The 22,369-nt window shown below is 38.7% G+C and overlaps 1 protein-coding gene across 5 annotated transcripts in view; it reads left to right on the forward strand.

The window, feature by feature from the left end:
• TBC1D4 (TBC1 domain family member 4) overlaps positions 1 to 22,369 on the forward strand; it is a 157,423-nt gene that overhangs the window by 22,616 nt on the left and 112,438 nt on the right. The gene's annotated exons all lie outside the window — the stretch shown is intronic.

A 22,369-nucleotide genomic window follows, 5' to 3' on the forward strand; every position in this document is an offset into this window, starting at 1 on the left:
AAAAATACTGAAAACACAGCCATTTATTGGAATACTTTCATGTACACCAGAAAAGTCCAGAGGTTGAATTTTTTTTCATTTTGATTGTTTGCATCATGGTAACTTGCTATACTCCCAGTCAGGATCACGGTCCCATTATAAATCCAATGTAATTTAAAGTAAGATGCACTAAATGAGTGTAAAAATGGGAGGAAGGTGAAGAAGAGTAACAGTAATAAATAGAATGGTTGAAAAGTTCTAATTTTGAAATTCTCATGTAAAAGGTGACCACTCCATCCCCCAGCAGTAAGATCACAACATATAATTGGTCAGCAAGTGCACTTATGTCTAAGCCACATTTCTTCAGAAGTCAAAAGCATTGAGAACTAAGTACAGAGAATAACATTTTAAAAAGCTGTTTGAGTTATCAGCATAAAAACAGCACTCATTTTTAAATAGGCAAAACCATTTTTAAGCAATAATCTCAAATTAGGCAATTAGATCAAGGAAAAAAATGCAGCACCTTCAGGGAAAGAACCAAAAAAAAAAAAAGTTTCAGCTCAAACACTCCTCCCCTGCCCCAAGTTGTAAATCTATGATAAAGGATTAAAATGAAAGTGTTTCCTCCATCATAGCTACAAGTTAGATGCCATGATCCTGTGACATATTTATTTTGTATCCTTTTGGTGCTTTAAAAGACTAACACTAGGATTAGCTACAACGAGTCAGGAAAAAGATCTTGGAGTTATCGTGGATAGTTCTCTGAAGATGTCCACGCAGTGTGCAGAGGCGGTCAAAAAAGCAAACAGGATGTTAGGAATCATTAAAAAGGGGATAGAGAATAAGACTGAGAATATATTATTGCCCTTATATAAATCCATGGTACGCCCACATCTCGAATACTGTGTACAGATGTGGTCTCCTCACCTCAAAAAAGATATTCTAGCACTAGAAAAGGTTCAGAAAAGAGCAACTAAAATGATTAGGGGTTTAGAGAGGGTCCCATATGAGGAAAGATTAAAGAGGCTAGGACTCTTCAGTTTGGAAAAGAGAAGACTAAGGGGGGACATGATAGAGGTATATAAAATCATGAGTGATGTTGAGAAAGTGGATAAGGAAAAGTTATTTACTTATTCCCATAATACAAGAACTAGGGGTCACCAAATGAAATTAATAGGCAGCAGGTTTAAAACAAATAAAAGGAAGTTCTTCTTCACGCAGCGCACAGTCAACTTGTGGAACTCCTTACCTGAGGAGGTTGTGAAGGCTAGGACTATAACAATGTTTAAAAGGGGACTGGATAAATTCATGGTGGCTAAGTCCATAAATGGCTATTAGCCAGGATGGGTAAGAATGGTGTCCCTAGCCTCTGTTCGTCAGAGGATGGAGATGGATGGCAGGAGAGAGATCACTTGATCGTTGCCTTTTAGGTTCACTCCCTCAGGGGCACCTGGCATTGGCCACTGTCGGTAGACAGATACTGGGCTAGATGGACCTTTGGTCTGACCCGGTACGGCCTTTCTTATGTTCTTATGTTCTTATGATCAAAATTTAGTCTGCCTTTTTCATATAATCAATATATGTACAAGTCCATGTAATTTATGGTTTCTTCAACATATCAGTGTGTTTGCTTTAAAAAATAAAAAGCATTCTCAAGGAGCCCTGCAAACCAGTGCATGCACAATTTTGATAGAGACATTTTAAACTAGATCTACAGGGACTAAATTGTTAGTAATCAGTTGGCCATGGAAAAACATTGATTAGGTCATTGTAAAGTTCTTTTGAGATGTCCAGTTTAAAATGATGACATGCAAAAGATTAAAAAAAATAGGCTTAGGCTCATTTTGTTCAGAGACCAAGGCAACCTTAAAATTCTTAATATTTCCAAGTGTGGGCTTACCTGGCAGAGCTTTCAGTGTCAAGTGATATATGTTAGTTCTCCCACCCTCATTGAAGGGGCAAGGCACCATTTCTTTAAATAGGACTTCCTTTCTCCAAAATGTTACCTGTTTGAAGTTAAATCTGTGTTTAAAAAAAACAACAAAGTTTTAGGCCTTAGAGTTGCAAAAGTTTAACAATCTCTTCAAAAAAATGATTTTTGTTAAACTGGTGTAACTTTTATGCATCTGGTACAGATCTCTTCCTTTCTCATTTTTTTTGGCTTTCACTTGTCATTCCACAAGTTCAAGAACCATCAGAACATCTTCCTGCCTAGATAAAACCTAAGCTAAATAAATGTAAAGAATGCCTTCTTTTTAAATCAAAGCAGCACAAATTGAGACATACCCAGTATGCAAGATGGTTCTGGTAAAATAATTCCATTTAGGTTATTTATACTCAATTCGCTTCTATATTTAGTTGTATGTTGCAACTTAAGTTCCTGCATACAACTACAAGATGACACATAATACTTTAGTAATATTATATTGATATTAGTTCCTGGAAAAAATAACATAACTATATTTAAACTGCAGTTAAGGGAAATGGATCTCTACAGTGATTTTTTGGCTATTCAGAGACAACTAGTTTTCTGAAAAATCTGGGCTTGCATGTGAATGCATGCTGTTAGTGTTTTTGCAGGATAAAATTGTAAAAAGCTTTCTCCCTATTCAGTCTCTTCCACTGTGAAGACTACTTGTTCAAAGGAGTTTACGCCAATACATTTCTTAGATTAAGAAATATTTTTAGAAAGTAGCTCTCAAAACTAGTGAGCTAAACAGGTCATTTTATAATGCAATGTACCATGTAACTTACTGAAGAAGTTCAAATCAAGATGTGCATTTTAGTTACCCCAAAACAAAAATAGGGAATGTTTATTTTTCCCTGTACTCTTCACTTTTAAATCACAAAATGCTGCAAGGTAAATATCCATTCTGTACAAGACCCTCATTTTTAAATAAACTCTGTGCTCCTAAAAAGGTGCTGTAGTTCTAGAGATTGAAATCCTATGTCCACAGAATCGGTAGAATATCAGCAGCTGTATCAGCTTTCCTACATTACCCCACAGTACCTCAAACCTGACAGAGAGAATATCAATTCACCTCTTTAACTTCATTCAATCCGTGGCCTCTAAGTGAGTTGAGGCTTAGAGGAAAAGGAAAGAATAAATGTGATGTAAATATTTATCCACAAAAAACTTGACTGAGATCAGCTTGTTTCATGTAGATGAGTGAACCTGCAATGAGAATTACTTTGTCCCTCCCCACCTGGGCCAGATTCAGATAACTGAGCTAGAGAGTGTGGCTTTTCCAATTACCAGTACCTAAGACATCCATTCTCTTAACAAGTTCATTTATAGCAGTAACCTGACCACAATGACTTGTAATTTACAGTATGTTGTATTGCTGATAGATATGGAAACCTCCTAAACATACTGCAATACATAAATCAATTGTTTAAACCACAAGCATAAAACTTTGCTTTTATACCATAGCACCTCTCATTTAAGGGTATGTATACCCTTAAAATGCTACAGTGGCACAGCTGCATCGTTGTAGTGCTTCAGTATAGATACACTATGCCGACAAGAGGGATTCTCCCACTAGTGTAGGTAATCCACCTCCCCGAGAGACAGTAGCTAGGTTGACAGAAGACTTAAGGATCCTAATGTGCTTTAAAAAAAACAACAACAAAATGTAGCCTGAGAATGCAAGAAATTTTGTTCCTTATTTTTACTGAGCGGGGAAGCAGGATTTGACCTGTTCCAGGTCTGACATCAAGTGAAAGAGATCGGGGTATAGAATCCTGAGTCTAGGAGTTCCATGCCAGGCCCTGATCAACTACAGTACTTTCTCACAGATGGAAGTTAAGGTCACACTGATCAGGTCTTTAACAACTACAGGACACTGATAGAAACAGTTTGGTTTAAATTATATTCCAGTACTCTAACTCACAACTGCTGCATTTATTCAGGAGGCTAGGTGGTGGAGATCATGGAAACCTGAAAATGTGGTTTTACTTTTGAGGAAGTGACCATGGAAAAATAGCACCAGTTCAATCAACTGATCTGTTTTCAGTGTGTATTCAGAGCCCTCTGTGCTTATTTAGCGACAAAAACAAATATAAATATACTTTTTTATTTTACTCCAGTTAGCCAACAAAGAGCCAAAAAAGCTGTGGGAGAGTGAGTTGGAGTCAGTTCTCCCCCACAGATCAGCAGAATTAGCTGAATTCATATAGCAAGGCCTAGTTCTACTCTAATTACACTTTCTATATCACATCAAACATAAGCTATTTGTCTTCACTTTCACTGCCTTTTGTGGTCTGCCCCACTACCCTGCTCATCTCTCATTCGTTATCAAGCTGTCAATGATCACATCCATTTATTAAATTTTCAAACACGTATCTTAATGCTTTTTGCCCATGCTATCCCACATGCTTGTGAGGTGCTTCCTATAAATATCTGCAAAGCTACCTCATTATCCTCCTTCAAAACTCTCCTTGACACTGGTTGTGGTCCTGAGACCACAGCCTATTGTGCTTACCAATATTGTCTCATTGTTTCCTCTATGTATCTGTCCTAATATACTTAGATTGCCAGCTCTTTGGGGCAGGGACTGATTTTTTTTTTGTCCTTTTTGTACAGCACGTAAGACAATGGGGTCCTGGACCATGACTAGGGCTCCTGGGTGCTGCAGTAGTAACACACATAATAAATACGTGACTAATGGTAGAATTGGTGGTCAGGGGGCTGTACAGTTATAATTGAAAGTAGAAGTTTGCCTGCAGATTTTTCTTTTTAATAAAATGTAAAAGCCAGGAACACCACAACTTGACTTTTAAATCCCAGGTTGAGTTTGCAGGATTAGCAATTAGAAGTAACAGCCTGACTTGTAAGAAGAGTACATTCCATATTAAAAGTACAGAGAGTCAACTCATGCTGCCATTTTTACAGAACCATTTTTCAGAATATAGCTGCTCTAAGAGTAATTGACAAGTAAAATCAACTTAGATGATCCATTGCTGATGAAAGCATGCGTACGATTTTAATATAAATTGGCACTTCATCTCTATGATGTAGTATGGCAGGCACCTATCAGTGCTGAAGTGGAGCAGTTCAGTATACTACTAAATCTACAAAAAGAGTCCAATGGCATCTTATAGACTAACAGACGTACTGGATACCCACATGCATCTGACGAAGTGGGTATTCATCCACGAAAGTTTATGCTCCAATACATCTGTTAGTCTATAAGGTGCCACCGGACTCTGTCACTTTTTACAGATCCAGACTAATACGGCTACTCCTCTGATATTAAATCTAGTGGTTGAATACTAGAAAATATCCCAAGATTTTCAATGCATTTCTAGGAAACAAATCTGTGAGCTACATCTCCATAGTTTATCATTTTCTAACTTCAAAGGTTATTTAGACTAGCTGTTAGGGGTCAGTATTTGAAACAGGATCTTTTACAATACAGCAGAGCAGTTTTGATTTTCTTTGAATTTTTAAGGTTGTCAGAGTAGTAAGGACCCAGTGAAGCCAGTGTGGCTGTATACTGGGGCAAACAGAGCTCTATGATGCTTTCCTGGGGTGCCCAGGACTTAATCACTTTATTACCACCTTGTCTCCAGCAAAAGGGAGTCATTATTGTGGCAGCTAAGTATGAGCTCCCTGACACTGTCACGGTCACTCAAGCAGTCTTCACTGGGTTTATGCCAGCCCTAAGATCCCTACCCATGAGCACCTCTGAAGTGTCCCCCTGCAGTATCCTGTCACTGCACACTCACAAATTACCAGGTAAGCTGTCCCCAAAGGAACAGTGTACTCGCAGCTTGACTGGTACCAGGGGCGGCTCTATGTATTTTGCTGCCCCAAGCACGGCAGTCAGGTGACTTTCAGCAGCATGCCTGTGGGAGGTCCACCGGTCCCGCGGCTTTGGCGTACCAGCTGCCGAATTGCCACCAAAACTGCGGGACCGGCGGACCCCCTGCAGGTGCGCCACCGAAGGCAGCCCGACTGCCGCCCTCATGGCAACCAGCAGGCCGCCCCAGTCACGTGCTTGGTGCGCTGGTGCCTGGAGCCACCCCTGCTGGTACAACTCAGAACCTTTATAACATCATAGCACAAATATATTTATAGTGAAACAATTGTAAGTCTATCATCAAAGGTTAAGATTTAAGAGATAGTGAGTAAGGATAATACATGGAAACAAATGATTACACCCATAAAACAAAACACAATCCTGGGTCTATACATATCAGTGGTTACCTTTCCTATTTAATAAAGTAGAGTTTTTCCCACGTATTCTTTGACAGAGGTGCTGGTTTTCAGTCAAAACCAGGATCCAAGCATTCATAGACAACCCATGCCCTTCAGGGTTTTTTTTTTGGTAAATGGATCTCAAAATGTCCTGTCCCCGTTATATTCCAGCAAACCTTTTAAGTGCACCTCCAGATACATCACTTCTCCCCCATTGCTTGTTTTTCATGTTGACTTCACATCCCTGTGAAAGAATCTTTATTGACATTCAGTTAAAAACAGTGATGAGAGGCCCATTGTGAAACAATACAATGCTTAATTTACATGTCAGTTCACTGTATGGACAAAAACACTACTGGCCTGAGAAAATCTGTCTCTCCTGATGATTCATTCCTTGATAAAGATTCTCAGGATATATTTTCATACATCTGTACATACATTATGCAATTATATTAATGACCAGCATGCTCTTGGCTTTCATTTAAGATCTTATATGACCCTCTTTATGGATACATGCCATGAGAGCAATATGTTATGTGCATGAGCTTGTCAGGTCTGATAGGAGTTGCTGTTCTAGAACAGTGGACCCACCCTTTGCTAGTTGGCATTGAGAGGTTCTGGGGGTCACAAGCTCATTGCAGGATCCTAAAGGTGGAGCTTTCAGTAGTTGGAAGAACCTGACAGAAACTAAGTGGAGCAAAAATAATAGGAGATAACAAAAAGCCTTCTCCCTTCCCCAGAAGAAATCAAGCTCATTTCCACCAGGGCTACATGATTTTCTTTCCTTCTAAATTGAGAGAATCCATTTCAGAAACTGCTGTATAAAATTGAATGAAACTAGAGCCAGAACTATCCTTATTTAGAGTTACTGTAGGTTATGGAAACTTGAGTTTGTATTTGAAGTGTCAAAGCTGTAGCCTGCCTTTTTGATTGAAAGTGATTAAAATCTTCCCATCCCTTGCTTAATGTTAGAATAAACTCTTAGGAAAACAAAATAATACAGATTTTATTTTATTTTTTTTAGTAGACTTGCACCAGTTTCTATTGACTCTTATAAGGTTTGTGGTGGTCAACAATTCTGAAAAATCAAAACATTAGTGTTAGACTTTTAAAAAAAAAAAAGTGACCAACAATTTGGTTATACATACTTAATTTATCTTAAAAAAAAACAAAAACAAAATCACGCACATTTACCAATCCTGTTCCATAGCTGCTCAATTTTCCAAAGCCAGATTTTTCTATGTAAAAATTTCTGTAAGATAGTGATCAAATCTTAGGCCTGGTTCTCTCTTTAACCCTGAAGTGTCCATTTTTCATTATCTAAACTATGATAATACAAACATAAGTATAAATCAGTGACCACTTATTTCCTGAGATGGACATTAAGACAAGAGACTATTAAAATAATTGGGACTGCTCATGGTAGTAAAGGTGAGCATGCCACAAACTGTTTGCATGATTAGGATCTTAGGTATCAAGACGGGGATTAAATCAGTTTGTCTAAACAAGATTGTACCTTTGGGGAAAAGGCAAACTAGAGTTAGTCTAACTTCTAGGCTGTTAGAAGTTGTTGAGTTTTTTCATTATCACTCAAGTTTATGCAGTGCAGTTATTACAGGCACACAACAGTGTTTTAACAATACTAACAAAATCATATCAGACCAATGAATGCTGATTAAAAGTACATTTAAGGAGTAATTCCTCAGTTGGGTCACACACAAGCAAAAATTTAAGACTGGCACTTCCCTTGAGAGAGCCCTATTTAAAAACTCTGGAGCCAAAGGGCTCCAATGACCAGTCAAAATGGAGCAGAGAACTAATATAACCATATATGGAATATTACAAATCAAGTCTCATAAGAAACTAGATAAAAGGCCAAGCAAAGTCTTGGATAACATGAATTTATTTAACGGTTTTATTCATTGTCAACAGAGGCTTTTTCAGAGCAGTCTAACCAGCTGAGACACTTGAGTTCTTGTAACCTTGATTGTAGAAGCTGGAGGCACTTTACGGTGATATGAAGAAATAAAACAAGTCAGGAAGGACCAGAGCATAAACACCAATTCTTACAAATGAGCAAGTATTATTCAGAGTTTAGACACACTTTCTGAAAAGGTAGTAAGAATTAGTGTTTTTAAGTTTTGGAGAGAGACTTGGACTAAAACTAGTGTTAGGTGTGAAAGTCCTAAATCCATCTCTAAGCACAATGGTGGGCCCTTAGACTGCAAATTACTTCATGCAAACTTAAGGACTAATTAGTATGAAGTAGTTTACTGCATCAGGGTATTAGATGGCATCTGCACAAAAATCTGAGGAAGTAAAGTCAGTTCTCTGACTTGCAGTCATCCAAACATTAAGAAGGAAACCTCCGTAAAATCCACAAAAACAACAGTAGTTTTGTGTTTCTGTAACATAAGCATGAAGACTAAATACACTAAGTGATAAGATTTCAGGTCAGGTTAAGGAATGAGGGACCAGTTGTTTCTGATATAACTCTAATATCTAGAAAACTACATACAACAAATGTAAAAAACACAGCATACAGGAAGAAAAATTAATAGCTAAACAACTCTAAGGATCTCCCTTTTCATAAGTCTTCCTTTAACCAAAACATCAATTTCTCTTATTTCACATATTACCTTTACACTAATGTGGGACTTGCTGCCTGGTGCTGTATATATGGGACCCTAGCTCCACCTCTTTCAGGGTCTGTCCACTACCAGCATTCCCTCAGAAGACCATGGAGAACCTACTGGGCATGCTCTGTAAAAGTAAACTTCCTTAAAAAGGAGCCTGTCTACATTTATTGATCCTCATGAATAAGATGGAAGCTTATGCTGTATTTCAGTTTATAACTAGAAACAGAAGAAGAGCATTCCCTAAAGTAAGTTTTTAAGTATCTACTTGCTCTGGTATCCCATGCTTGAGTATGATACCTATAAAGCTATGAGGGATAATACAGATTGGGGGAAAATTTATCAGTTTATGGTAGTCATCTCAGCTGAGCAAATATTTAGTATAAAGTGTTCTGCTTGTTGACAAATTAACTCTGGAACTTTTCTTGTTCATTAACTTATCCTTTATCAGCTACAGCTGATAATACCACCACCTCAGTGTGATTTGTCTTCTACTCTCAAAGGGATGCACCCTCCCCAACTCCTCAAAACAAAGAGGTGGGGGGGAGGGAAACCTCCTAACAACCTGATCCAAAGCCTGCTATTGTTAGCTGCAAAGTCCCCCAAAATAAATAAAACATTGATATCATTTTAACTTCTCTAGGTTTGGAGGCTCAAAGCTTTATACATTTTTTTTTTCCTAATGTTTTAAATAAAAACATGAAGTGCAAAATTGCTGACTGTTCGAGGAATGCTTCCTTACAATTCATCTTGTTAACGTCGGTGGGATTTTCCCTTCCCTTCACCATCTTTTTCACTTAAAAAGAGGAGAGAAATCAGCTATTCCAAATGACTAAGGAGGTTAGTAGCCAAGACACTTGCATACACTTTTCTAAGCACTTTTTAAAAATTTCTTTCTGTGAATGTCTAGTTTTCCCTTTATCCATTACTTTATATGTATTTTTTTAGCCTCTTCTCATTTCAGCATTCTCCCCCACCTGTTAGTTTGAGAGTTGTTGTTCATGCTTTAATTCTCTTCCATTGTAGTAGTTGCTGCCAGGATCTGTTACTTTTTCCTCTTTTTTTCTTCATAACAATAACTTTTCCTTTAGAGGAGTGAACTGGAAGCTGTTTCCTTCAGAGCCTCTCTGTGCTACTCCTTCAGCAACTCCACTAGCTAACTGCAAGTATAGCTTTTTTTTACCTCAAGAGCTATGCACACTGCCTCTGCAGAACTCTGACAACCCTCCCTCTCCCACTACTGGCACAAGCAACAGGGATCAAACTCGGTCATGGTGATGAGCTACCACTAGAATAGTGGGACATCTTCCCCACTGCTTTCATCTGCCTCCATCTTTTTAGTACTTCTGTGCCACATTCCATGCAAAGTTCTTAAAGTGCTTTGTAAACAGTTAATATTAGCCTGGCAACACACCTGTAAAGGATAGAAGTCCTATGAGGGAATGGAGGCATGAAGAAGATCTTTCCCCAAGATCTTAAAGGAGATCGGTGGCTGAACAAGGAATTAGAACCCTATCCCCATTTGTTTCTCTACTTTCTCTTTATTTCTGTTTCTCAGTCACCTGTTTGTTTGCCTGCTAGAGCTGCTGATGTGTCCTTATGACCTTGTTTAGATAGAGAAATTGTTTAAATACCTATTGTGGAATGAGCTATTCTGCAATAGCTCCCCATATGTCCCACTGTGGAGACACTATTACAGAGTGATTGCTTAAAAAGTGGAGTAATTATTTGGGAATAAAGTGACTGATTCTGGAATACAGTGTGCACAGGAGGAGCTATTCTGCAATAGCTTTGCCGGTCAATTTCCCCATCTAGACAAAGCCAGCAGCATAGGAATAATAGTAAAACCAGCAGTATAGGAACAATTCTCTTCTGTTGGAGTCCCCTGTGGGGTAACTTCAAAAATGCAGTAAGTGTGGGAAGAGTATGTGTGTGAAAACAAAGGGTATGTGCAAGCCCACCCCCAAATTTCAGTCTTTGCCTCTACAGACAAACTCATTGTTCAAATGCTGATGATTGTTAGGTGTCAAGCACAGCGTATGCTGAGGCATGTCATGGAGCTAGAAGTGATTGTTGTGGAAGTGTTTCTTGAATGGTCTACAAAATATCTGGGAAGAAAAGCATATTTGGAGTACAAATGCACTGAAGTGTTTTTTACTATGTTCATCAGGGTATTCAGCAACTAACAAAGTTGGGGTGTTTCAGCTTTCGTTTTCAGATAATGTTTGAAATAATAATTCACTATTGCAAAGGGTCTGAGGAGCTTAAAGTGTGCAGACGTAATCCCCTTTTTACAGACTGTTGAATTTGTTAGCCTCATTCTATTAGCTTGCCTATAGTCCTAGAGTCAGCACCAGGGTTGGGTATAGAACTAGGTTCCCTTGACTCCTAGGGTCCTACCTCATGAGGAAATAAAACCTTGAACTAGTTTAGACAATGCTCACTTTAATAATTGAATGCAGCTAAAACCTTTCTGTCTCTAAAGCTGATTAGTCTGCTGCCATCTCCGATCCCAAGAGTACATAGTCAGTGTCTTCATTAAAGCTGGACTTTCAAATATAGTGAGTGTGTTTGTGCTATAAGAACCAAATGTGAAAAACCCTAAAACAATGCTAACTATTTCACAAAATGCTGTCCTCCCCTGAGACATAGTAACTCTTAAATGTTTACTATCATGGTGTGTGAAGCCTTCATCAAAGCACCTATTATAAGTCTTCAGGACCAACAGAGATTGAAGATTAGTCATACATTCCTATTTATTTAATTCAGAATGTTACAATTCTCTTTGCCTACTGAGTTTTCTCCCCTATAAACTATTATGTGAGAATAAAATTTCTGAACATATTTAAAAAAGATGTTGCTGTTGGTTTTTTAATTATTGTAAAGCATGTGAAGGCATTTCAACCTCTATGGTGCCCTATGCCTGTGAAAGTGTAAAGCCAATCTGTTCTTGGCTTTATGTTAGCATATGGTAGCACATGCCTGATGTTTCCTTGGTGGGTGAGCTGTTGCAGGTGCTGTCTTGAATGGCAAATTGAGACCAAAGTATCCTGTTACATAATTAATACTTGTATTACAGTTGCAGTCAGAGGCCACAGTTGAAATCAGGGGCCCCATTGTACTAGGTACGATACAAACACAAAATAAGACATCATCTTTTCCCCCTAAGAGCTTGCAACGTAAGAAGGCAAGTGATAGACCAAAAGGGAACGGGCGGGAGAGGAGGGGAAATAATAATACAATCAATTATTTGCTATAATAAAAGTATAGTTCTGTATGTCCGTCTATCTCTCCATCGATAACTGGCCGACTACTTACAGGGACTATGGCAGAGGTGGATCTTAACCAGGGATTTGAAGGATCAGAATGTAATTACTTACGCATCAGTTCAGGGAAGGTGTTCCCTATATAAAGGGTAGCATGGAAGAATGCAAAGAGACATTTATGATAAGCTGCCAAATAGGAATGTGAGGCTGATGAGCAGAGGAAGTGGGGGTGTGACACAATAAGAGAAGAGTGGACAAACATGAGGAAGCTTGAAGGTAAGGACAAGTGTGAACTTGATGCCTGGACAGCCATAAAGAGGGGGAGAGGTAGTCAAAGCAACAGGCAAGGAACATGATCTCAGCAGCTGTGTTGTGAGTGGGTTGGTGGGAGTCGATATGTGTGTCAAGAGGTTGGAGAGGAAGGAGTTTACAGTGATAAAGATGTGAATAATGAGGACCTACATCAGGGTTTTGGCTGTCTGGACAGAATGCAGTAAAGAAGACACAGATGTCGATGACTTCATTTTATGGATCACAAATTAATTACATAAATAATAAAACAGATTCTGACTAACAGCTTAATTTAATATGCTTTGAGAACTCATTCACACTTCCAAAGTTAATTTACAGACAAAACTGTACATTATAGGGCTGGATTATTCATTCCTCCTCAGGACGAAATTGAATTTCAAGATGTGAAAATGGATGATGCTTTAAACTGTTATAAAAGTAATTCACAGGGACAGCGTGGTTGTTTTTCATAATGAACAATAGTAACAGCATTTTTATGGGTAGACCTGGGGTTCCCTCACAACGCTGAAATATAAATACAAATCTTGTAATGTCTTGAACATCAACCACCACATTTAAAAAAATCTATTAGCTACTTCTCTGCGCTCTCTTTCTCCAACAATCTACTACAGTTCAGAGGTGAGCTGTATCGTTGATTTCTCTCTCTCTCTGGGCACTCTTTCCAAGTGACAGGCCTATCCTGTACATCTCTTAGTGGAATCCTATGATTCAACCCATTTTAGACTGCACTGACCAGGTAACAGCACCCCCTGTTTATCAACTGTATTACCTCAGCAGATCCAACTGGCTTTGGCCCTCGCTGAAGGCCTCTTTCCAGGGATTTGTGACTAGTATGAAATTGTACTGACACAGTATAGCTTTTTCAAAACAAGCGTTATTTATTTGTCCATAGGAAAATAACAAAGAAAGAGGGGTTAAAACAACAAAAGCCTACATGCATATTGTCTTGCCTAAACTTAGCCTTCCATGCCTGTTTAAATTAATCCCACTTGATCCAGGCACCCCCATCACTGGAACTGGATGAGACAGACAGCATCTCTAACAGTCTGACAGTGAGTATTCCTCAGGTCACAGCCTGTCTTTTTATCCATTTCAATTTTTTTTTGTTCATGAGTTCTTGCCTGAAGATCTCCTGAGGTTTCAAACAGAGATCCTGAACCTGATCAGACTAGTTGGAATTTCTCCAGAGGGGGTTGCAGGTAGTTTTCAAACAATGGATTCATTGTATTGTCTATTTGAGCACCAGGCAATTGAATTAGTCATTGCTGGGTCCTTGGATATCTGGGGAGAGTGCCAGCTGGAATTAACCCATAGAGATCCATAGAGCCAGTCACAACACAGTGACTCCCAAGTCCATAGATGCACATATGTAAAATTTGTACAGTTAATACAGATATCTCCCACATTTTTCATATGTCCTATATTGTCTGTTCTTTTCCTATGATGGTTTTATTTTTCAGTCTAGAATTAAATATCTCTGCATCAATAAAGTCTCTTAATACTTTATATTCCAGGCAAAGGACATTAAGAAGTTATTCAATTTAATGTTTAACTTGTGGAATTGGCATAGTATAGCCATAATTTTTTTTTAATTACATTGGACAGGACATTCATTTTCATGAGCCTCTTCTCTTGCCCATGAAGTATTTTCAAATCCTTTTTACTAGCATAGGTACACATTTCCTCCATCTTCACCCCACTCCCTTCCATATTCATCTAATGTTTAGAAGGTCACTGTCTCAGAGATGTCTCCTTCACTTCTAATAGTATCAGAAGCTTTTTGACTATTTGGCACCTGTTGTTTTTCCACAGGAGAATCACGACTAGTGATAAATCATTACCTTGTGATAGGTCTTTCTTTACATCCTTAGTCCTTGAGGTCTGGAATTCTGCCTCCTTTAAGTATACTTAGGTCTCTTTTAGGGCTGCACAGTGCAAGACTGCTTAGTAAGAAGAAAGGAGCAGTACTCTAATTTGGACAGCATTGTGATTATGGTGTCCACATCTTGGGGTGGGGGGGGGGCGGGGGAAGTGTGGGAAGTGGCTCATGGAGCTCTGATATAAGAAGAATAGGGATTTTTGCCTGTGAGTCAATGAGGAATATTGCTGTATGAAGTCAGAAAATAGTTTTGAATCTTATGGTGTAATATAATACCTAATCTAGAAACCTTTTTTCAGTCCTTTCAGCAAAGCAGTTCCATTTCTCACCAGATGAAGTCACAAACACTGAGTAAAGAAAAAAGAACAGGAGTACTTGTGGCACTTTTTGTGGATACAGACTAACACGGCTGCTACTCTGAAACCTGAGTAAAGAAAGTTAATCTGTATTTAGAAAGCTTTTTTTTTAATCTATTACAAAGTTAAAAACTGTGCAAACATAAGGCTTTTGCAAGTCTTGTCTGAATTGGAGTGTGAATAATACTGCATGTAATACTCTAAGGGAGGTATATGCACAGTGCATAGTTATCTGACTGGCATCTCCATTGATTTACATTGTGTTCCATTAGTAATTCACCCCGGTACCCCACTTTGCTTTCATCAGAAAATTGTCTGCAAAAGCGACTTAGAATATTGCAAATCCTCTGTTCACTCATTGAATAAAATGGGACTACTCACATGAGTAATGGAGGCAGACTTTGGCACTTAAACCTTTCCTCTGATTTTTTGCTTTAAGGCAGGGGTCAGTAACCTCTGGCACACAGCTCACCAAGGTAAGCACCCTGGTGGGCCGGGCCAGTTTGTTTACCTGCCACGTCGGCAGGTTTGGCGGACCGCAGCTCCCACTGGCCCCAATTCACCGTCACGGGCCAATAGGGGTGGTGGGAAGCCGCGGCCAGCACATCCCTCGCCCGCGCCGCTTCCCGCCGCCCCCATTGGCCTGGGACAGTGAACCGTGGCTAGTGAGAGCTGCGGTCCGCCGAACCTGCGAACGCGGCAGGTAAACAAACTGGCCCAGCCCGCCAGGGTGCTTACTCTAGCGAGCCACGTGCCAGAGCCACGTACCAACCCCTGGTATAGGTTATGTCAAGTTATGTGCTTTAAAAACAACTTAAATTATCCTCTGTCTCATTGAAATATTTATTATTTCATTGCTCTTTTCAATTCAACATAGTATGAAAATATGCGAGGTTTTATTTCACTGCCACTGGACCTGTCATAAAAAGATAAACTGGATTCCCAATTCTAATGCCAGCAGTACTATGTAACAGTAAACTTTTATCATAAAAATGCATCTTTGATAGGCTACCAAATGTAATGCAAGTTGGCAAGTTTTCATCAGATAAACAATTTTCATCTTTGTTGCCACAGTATATTCACTATTACCTCTGGAATCATGAGAAACCTGATACCGTGTATAAACTGGAACCAATAGACCCTATCCTGCAGCCGTCTCTCAGGCAGAACTACAGGATTGGCCCTTATTGAAGACAAATCCCTCTATTTATTTTGTTCTTAGCTATCTAAATGATTTTCCTGGTGTGGATTAAGCAAAATTGTAAGACGGTAATAGCAACAGCCGCTGTAGATCACAGGAACCTAAACCATTCTTCTGTTGTATTTTTATTTTTGTTCCTCCAAGATTGGCAAACATAACAAAACAAGGAGTTTCTTATGGCTTTGACAGTGACAAATAGAGCTCTAGCTCTGCAAAGAGGTAATCTTGCAATTATGGCGAATGTGCGATTGTGCTGTGGCAAGACAAAACACTTTGCTGTGATCATGTCTGTACCAGTTGGTCTCAGATTCCACACTATACATTTTTAATGTCCCCAGAGGGACAGATTCATATATCCCTGATAGGAGGACTGCAACAAATAAGAAATATTAATTCTGGGCAGTTAAAGACTTCATGTAGGAGTCTTATGTTTCTCCTGAAGAAACAAGAAAATGATTTTTTTTTTCATTTTTGAAGAATCAGACTCTTCATCAAAGATTAATACCTTAGTACTTTCTCAGTGTTTTGCAAAAGGAGTCTGACTTTCTGCTATGCAGTATTTCAATAGCCTGCTGTAGCTTACCTCATCAACCTCTGAAAACCTCCCCGGCCTTGCTCAGGGCCTGCACTTTTTTGGCCCTCTTTTTAGAATCCAAACTGAAGTTCAGTGATGTAAATGGTAGTATGTGTTACATGCAGAGGGTGGAGTTGTAGCAGGAAAATTAAAATTAATGCATATTCCCCTTCTTTGCCATCTCTTGTTTGTTCTTTTTTTTTCCTGCTACGACCTTTCCATACCTTACACTGATTTACACCATCATTTTATATCCTCCCTGAATTTGGCCATAGTGAACTTGAAGGAGCCTGCACATAACCCACACAGTCTAGAGGTCAGACTACCTGTCAAGCACTGCAGACTTTCTGAGAGCCTGGCTCTGTCTCTAATCTGTCTGACTATTTTTACTGTGCCAATCAGTATGACCTCTAAGAGCCAGGTATCCTGAACTGTGCTACATCCCTCAAGTGAAGTGACTCTCTTTCCTCTAATGTTTTATATGGAGATATACCTATCTCATAGAGCTGAAAGGGACCCCGAAAGGTCATAGAGTCCAGCCCCCTGCCTTCACTAGCAGGACCAAGTACTGATTTTTGCCCCAGATCCCTAAGTGGCCTCCTCAAGGATTGAACTCACAATCCTCAGTTTAGCAAGCCCATGCTCAAACCACTGAGCTATCCCTCTGAAATGAAGGACCTTTACGCCCACTTAGTAAAATAATGTAAATGAGAGTCCAGGAAAGGACTACTTAAAGACTGCTAAGATTCCAAAGAGGTCCAGTAGCAAAGCATATAGTTGGCAGCTGGTTCTACAAGTGACTTAGAATGAAAAACAGGGAGGGCGAGGAAAAGGAAAAATAAATGTCATGTGAAAAACTGAAGCTTTGGTAGGTGTTGTATCCTATGAGTTTGGGGAGGTAAGGATCTAACTAAATTTTGGACTGATGCAATATGAAAGTGTTATAATGTAAAAGTATCTTACTCCCTATTTTCCGTCAGTTCATTCCTATCACTTCAGTGTCTTTGAGTTGGCTCCTCCTGAGGCATTGCCTCCTGCCTGACTAGAGGCGGTATTTCAGATCAGAATTAGTCTTAAAATGCTGTTTCCATTTTTAGCCTTCATGCTACCTACTTTCCATCTCTTTATTTCCACAGCATAGAGGAAAACAATGTATCCATGTCAGAAGCACAGCACACAGCCTTTCATTTGTCTTCCAAGGTCTATACAGCACTGCTATGAAATTCCAGATATTTACATGCAAATGAACCCATTACATTTGACTTAATTTCCTTTAGCCTGAAGTAACATGTATTTTAATGATATTGTAAGTGATTTAATCAAATTAAAAGGTTTTGACCTGTAATAATCCAAATACAGTCAACAGTGCTAAATTTCTTCCTAAAAATGCTACATTTTAACCACTACAGATATACATTGAAAACTTTTTATTGTGAGTCACATGCTTTTGTGCTTAATTGTGTGCTTCAGTGTGTTGGTGTTTTGGTGTGGGGTTTTTTTAGTTACACACTCTTATTTGGTATTTCATTTTTGTTGTTTAATATTACTGCAGCGGAGCCTACATGCATGAGGTTATGGTCTCACTGTGCTTGGTACTGTACAACCATATAGAGCTTACTCCTGTCTTGAAGAGCTTACAATCTAAATAGACTATGTCAAAGGAGCAGCTCCAGCACAACGAGATGTAGTGACTTGTCCAAGATCTCAACTCCAAAATAAAATCCTGGTGTCATCAGTTCATCGTGTGTCCTGTCCATTGGACCACACTGCCTGTCTGTCATCTGTCTTCCCTAATTCACTAGACTGCAGAGTTAAAATGGCTGAAGCATGTTTCTAGTATGCAGGGGCGGCTCTAGGATTTGCGCCTTTTTCCTTTTTCCCCCTCCTCTCACTAGGACCTAATCTCTCTAAAGAGTGACATGCTTGAACAGGTAAAACTACTGAAGATAAATAAAACAAACTTTCTATCTGTAGACTGTAGTGTTACTTTGATGCAAAGAATGATTGCCACCATGATGAGTACTCTAAGATATTAAAATGAGCAAAGTATGGGTGTATAAACAGTGATTGTCAGACAAGGATGGACAGGTAAACTTGGGTCATGAAGCAAAGTCATATTCATAATGACTGGATAATCAGAAATCCTTGTACAAAACCAAAAAGTTGATGACCATGCAATAGCTGCCTTTCCTACTATTGCCATAATAAAACTACAAAAATGTAAAGTTAAGAAAATATATTCTGTGCTGTATATTATCATTTTATAACCCTAAACCTTAAATATAAAGGTGCAGTAAGACAAAGTGAATGAATCTCCATCCTGATAAAATATTAAACTGCACTGTTACAGCATTTCAGTACAAGTGTAAAGAATATAGAACAGTAACATATATTGCTGGTCACTGCAGCCTTGAATTGTTTAGATCTGGTTTAGATTTTTTTTTCTGAAATGTACAGAAAAGTCTGTTTAGTTCAGTTATGTGAACAAAGTTTTATTGGCAACATGTCATCTAGAGAACAAGAAAGGAAATGAGACTGTTGCAGCATGTTAAAGTTGCGGCCTAATTAAACCACATCCAGTGTCTCCTGTCCTTCTTCCTGCTCAATCAGGCTTGTGTGCCCTCTCTCTGTCCAGAATCCTACAGAATCTAGTTAATTTCATGCTGAAAACAGAGTTGGTTTCAGAGTCAAATACTGCTCTGGGCATAAGTGTAGATCTCATTGTTCATAACACAGCAAGAAAAACAGCCATTCACCATGGTGAGCAGAGGACAAACAGTAGGAGCTAAAATAGTTATTTTGAATTGTATTCAAAAAAATAAATGGGGGGCGTGAGGAGTTGGCAGTGCCTTGGCAGTTGGCCAGGAATTTTTTTGTCAAAGCAACTGGTTTGGTGATGGATTGCAAATTGGTGTCTGATGTTTATTTTTCCTTTGCAAGTTATATGCATGCAGTGTGAGCTTTCAGTGTGTGTGTGTATATATACAGCAGAAATCTATTTCTCAAGAAGCAGTGTTCTCTTCCAGACCCCAGGGGGTGAATTTGTGGAAACACATGACAAAATAACTTTCAGATGTTATGGATTTTCTTTAGTTTACAATGGCAGTCATTCAGTAAATAGGTATATATTGGTTTTCTTTTATACTGTATGTGAAAAATCTCTCTATGCTGAATGGCAATCACCTGTGTGGTGGACTTGTTTTGAGATTGATTTTTTTTTTCAGGGTGGGCATAATCTTTTATTCTATTGTCGGGAGAAGGCTCTACTCCCTAGTGACTCCCCTTTCCATTCCCTCTTTATTTTTTAACTGTCTCCTAGGCTTGGATGTCCCTGACAGAGAACCACCTTTGGTGAGTCTGGCTCTTTATGACCTTCTATGACCTGTCAATTCAGTTTCTTCAGCTGACTCTTCAGGAAGAAGGAGGCATTGCTGAACAATTCATGGGGCTTTCAACCTTGTTTCGGATGAACCAGGTTGACCCCTTCCGCACTTCTGAGCGGGAAGGACCAGTGTTAGGAAAGGGTTTGGAACCCATGTGTGACTTTTTTGTTCTGCCTCTGGGCCATACTAATGGTCACTTTAAAATAATGCTTCAGTCCCTTTGCATTAAAGCAGGGGTCGGCAACCTTTCAGAAGTGGTGTGCCGAGTCTTCATTTATTCACTCTGATTTAAGGTTTCGCGTGCCAGTAATACATTTTAACATTCTTAGAAGGTCTCTTTCTATAAGTCTATAATATATAACTAAACTATTGTTGTATGTAAAGTAAATAAGGTTTTTAAAATGTTTAAGAAGCTTCATTTAAAATTTAAAATGCAGAGCCTCCCAGACTAGTGGGCAGGACCTGGGCAGTATGAATGCCATTGAAAATCAGCTCACGTGCCGCCTTCGGCATGTGTGCCATAGGTTGCCTACCCCTGCATTAAAGGTTTAAACCAGTATGAGATTCCTTAGTAAAATAGTCCAGTTCAGGGAAAAAATAGCTTTTCTTGATTAGGAACTGGTTAATAACAAGCACCGTTACCCTATGTGACTTATCTTTCTGACTTGACCTCTTGTCTGACTTCAGCATTTGTTTTGAGCTAATAATGTATTCCAAAACCTGTTTATTTCTCACCTAAGTGTTTACATACTTCCTCTCAAGCTTTAGAAGACAGCGTGCGTGGCTCATCATTGTAGGATTTTGCATAAGATTACTTCATCAAATGGCTGATGCACTGGTTTAGTTTTCCTGCCCCAATATGAAGTTTGTTAAGCATATTGATTGAGTCTACAGCATGCCAGGAGAAGTCGAATATGAGCGCTCCACCCACAAGAAATTTTTTTTAACAATATTCCGTGATTCCTGTTCTGGGCAAATTAAACTCTTTATATTCTTGCAAGGTTGTTCTGTCCTGTTATCAAGCTTCTTGTACTTGAAGCCAAGATGTCAAATACCTAGATCAGCACTACTACTTCATTAGCAAGATTTTTTTTTTATTTTTTTAAATGTTGGCAGTGCTACAGAGATCTCTAAGCCAGAATGTGAATCACTGAGGCAACAGTAATATATCACAGTACGTCAAGACAGGTTCCCTCAATTTATCATTTTCAAGAGCAAAATCTGGCAAGTAATTCTCTGGTGGCTGCTAATGTCAGTGTTGCATACGGCTTCTTCTGAAATGGTATCTGTTGTGAAGTGTTCAGTTAATTGTAGAAATATTTCTGAACACATTATATATCTGACTTTTTAATACACTTGCTGTTTTGCTGAGCAGCAGCAGGTGTCAGCAAGCCTTGCAGGTCAGTATCCTATTGGAAGAGAAACCAGTAACTGAGTCTGGACATATATATAGCACAGCTTATCTTATTTTACAATGTGTATACCAGTCCTTGTAAAGAGGTGGCCATTAACGGCATGCAGATAATCCTTTTTCAGAGATCTCAGAGCAAGCAGAGTTGCTCCTTGAGAATCAGGGAATGCCACAAGAATTGACTCTTGTTAGAGAGATTAAGGCCAAGAGCAAATACCTTTGCTTCTTACACAGCTCCCTCAAAGAAACTGCACCCAAAAATGAACAACACAGAGTTTTCTTCAAAGACTGAAAATCTGCTTGCATGCTTTTTTAAAAAAAAGGACATTTCTCAGAACATTTTTAACATCATGATCATCTGGTGACCCCTGTCATTACCATAGTTATTGAAAGACTGCATTTTTAGAAAGTCTAAATCACTTTATAGTTAAGAGAATTGTGTGTAGTTCTAAGTCTGTTAAGGTTGTTTGCACAGAATGTGTCGTGTGGACTTTTCTCATATGATTATTTTCTGATACAGCTTATTCTATATAGCAAAGCTGTAGTGCTTTAAGGTAAAGATTTTTTTTTGTATGTATATAAAATTATTGCTGGGGGAAATTAACTGGCTCCCCCCCCCCCTTTAACATAATCAATTTCTTGGGAGCTAGTACAGGAAAGTGTTAAATAAGTGAAATGTAATACATCAAATTAATTATCCTGCTGACCACAGGCTTTGTTAGTCAAAGAACCAAGTAATTTGTTGTGGGAATATTATCTGTAATTTTAAGATGTTTTGTTTATTCAGTGATAAGATTGGAAGATTTGCACATTAGCTAGCTAGATTTCAATAACTTTCTATTAGTGGGTTAAATCCTGTTGTAATTTAAGCAAGCTAATTTAATCTGCTTCTCAACACCTTTTATTGAATTGTGAAAATTTCACCATCCTTCTTTCACTAGACCTCAGTAAGAGAGTTTTTTTTTTTTTAACATTGTTAAAACAAATCAAGGGCCAAATTGCCCCAATTTTGCATCCACAACTGATGATGATTGAAATCCCTTTTGCAACTTGGCCCTAAACATGGAATTTCTGCTTTCTTTTTTTAAAGCCGTATTCAACTACTTTTCAGGTTATGATCTTCCCATTTCACACGCTTGACTGCATAATATGAATTCTTGTTTTAATAGC

The sequence above is a fragment of the Mauremys mutica genome, chromosome 1 (assembly GCF_020497125.1).
Source record: "Mauremys mutica isolate MM-2020 ecotype Southern chromosome 1, ASM2049712v1, whole genome shotgun sequence".
Taxonomy (NCBI): Eukaryota; Metazoa; Chordata; order Testudines; family Geoemydidae; genus Mauremys; species Mauremys mutica.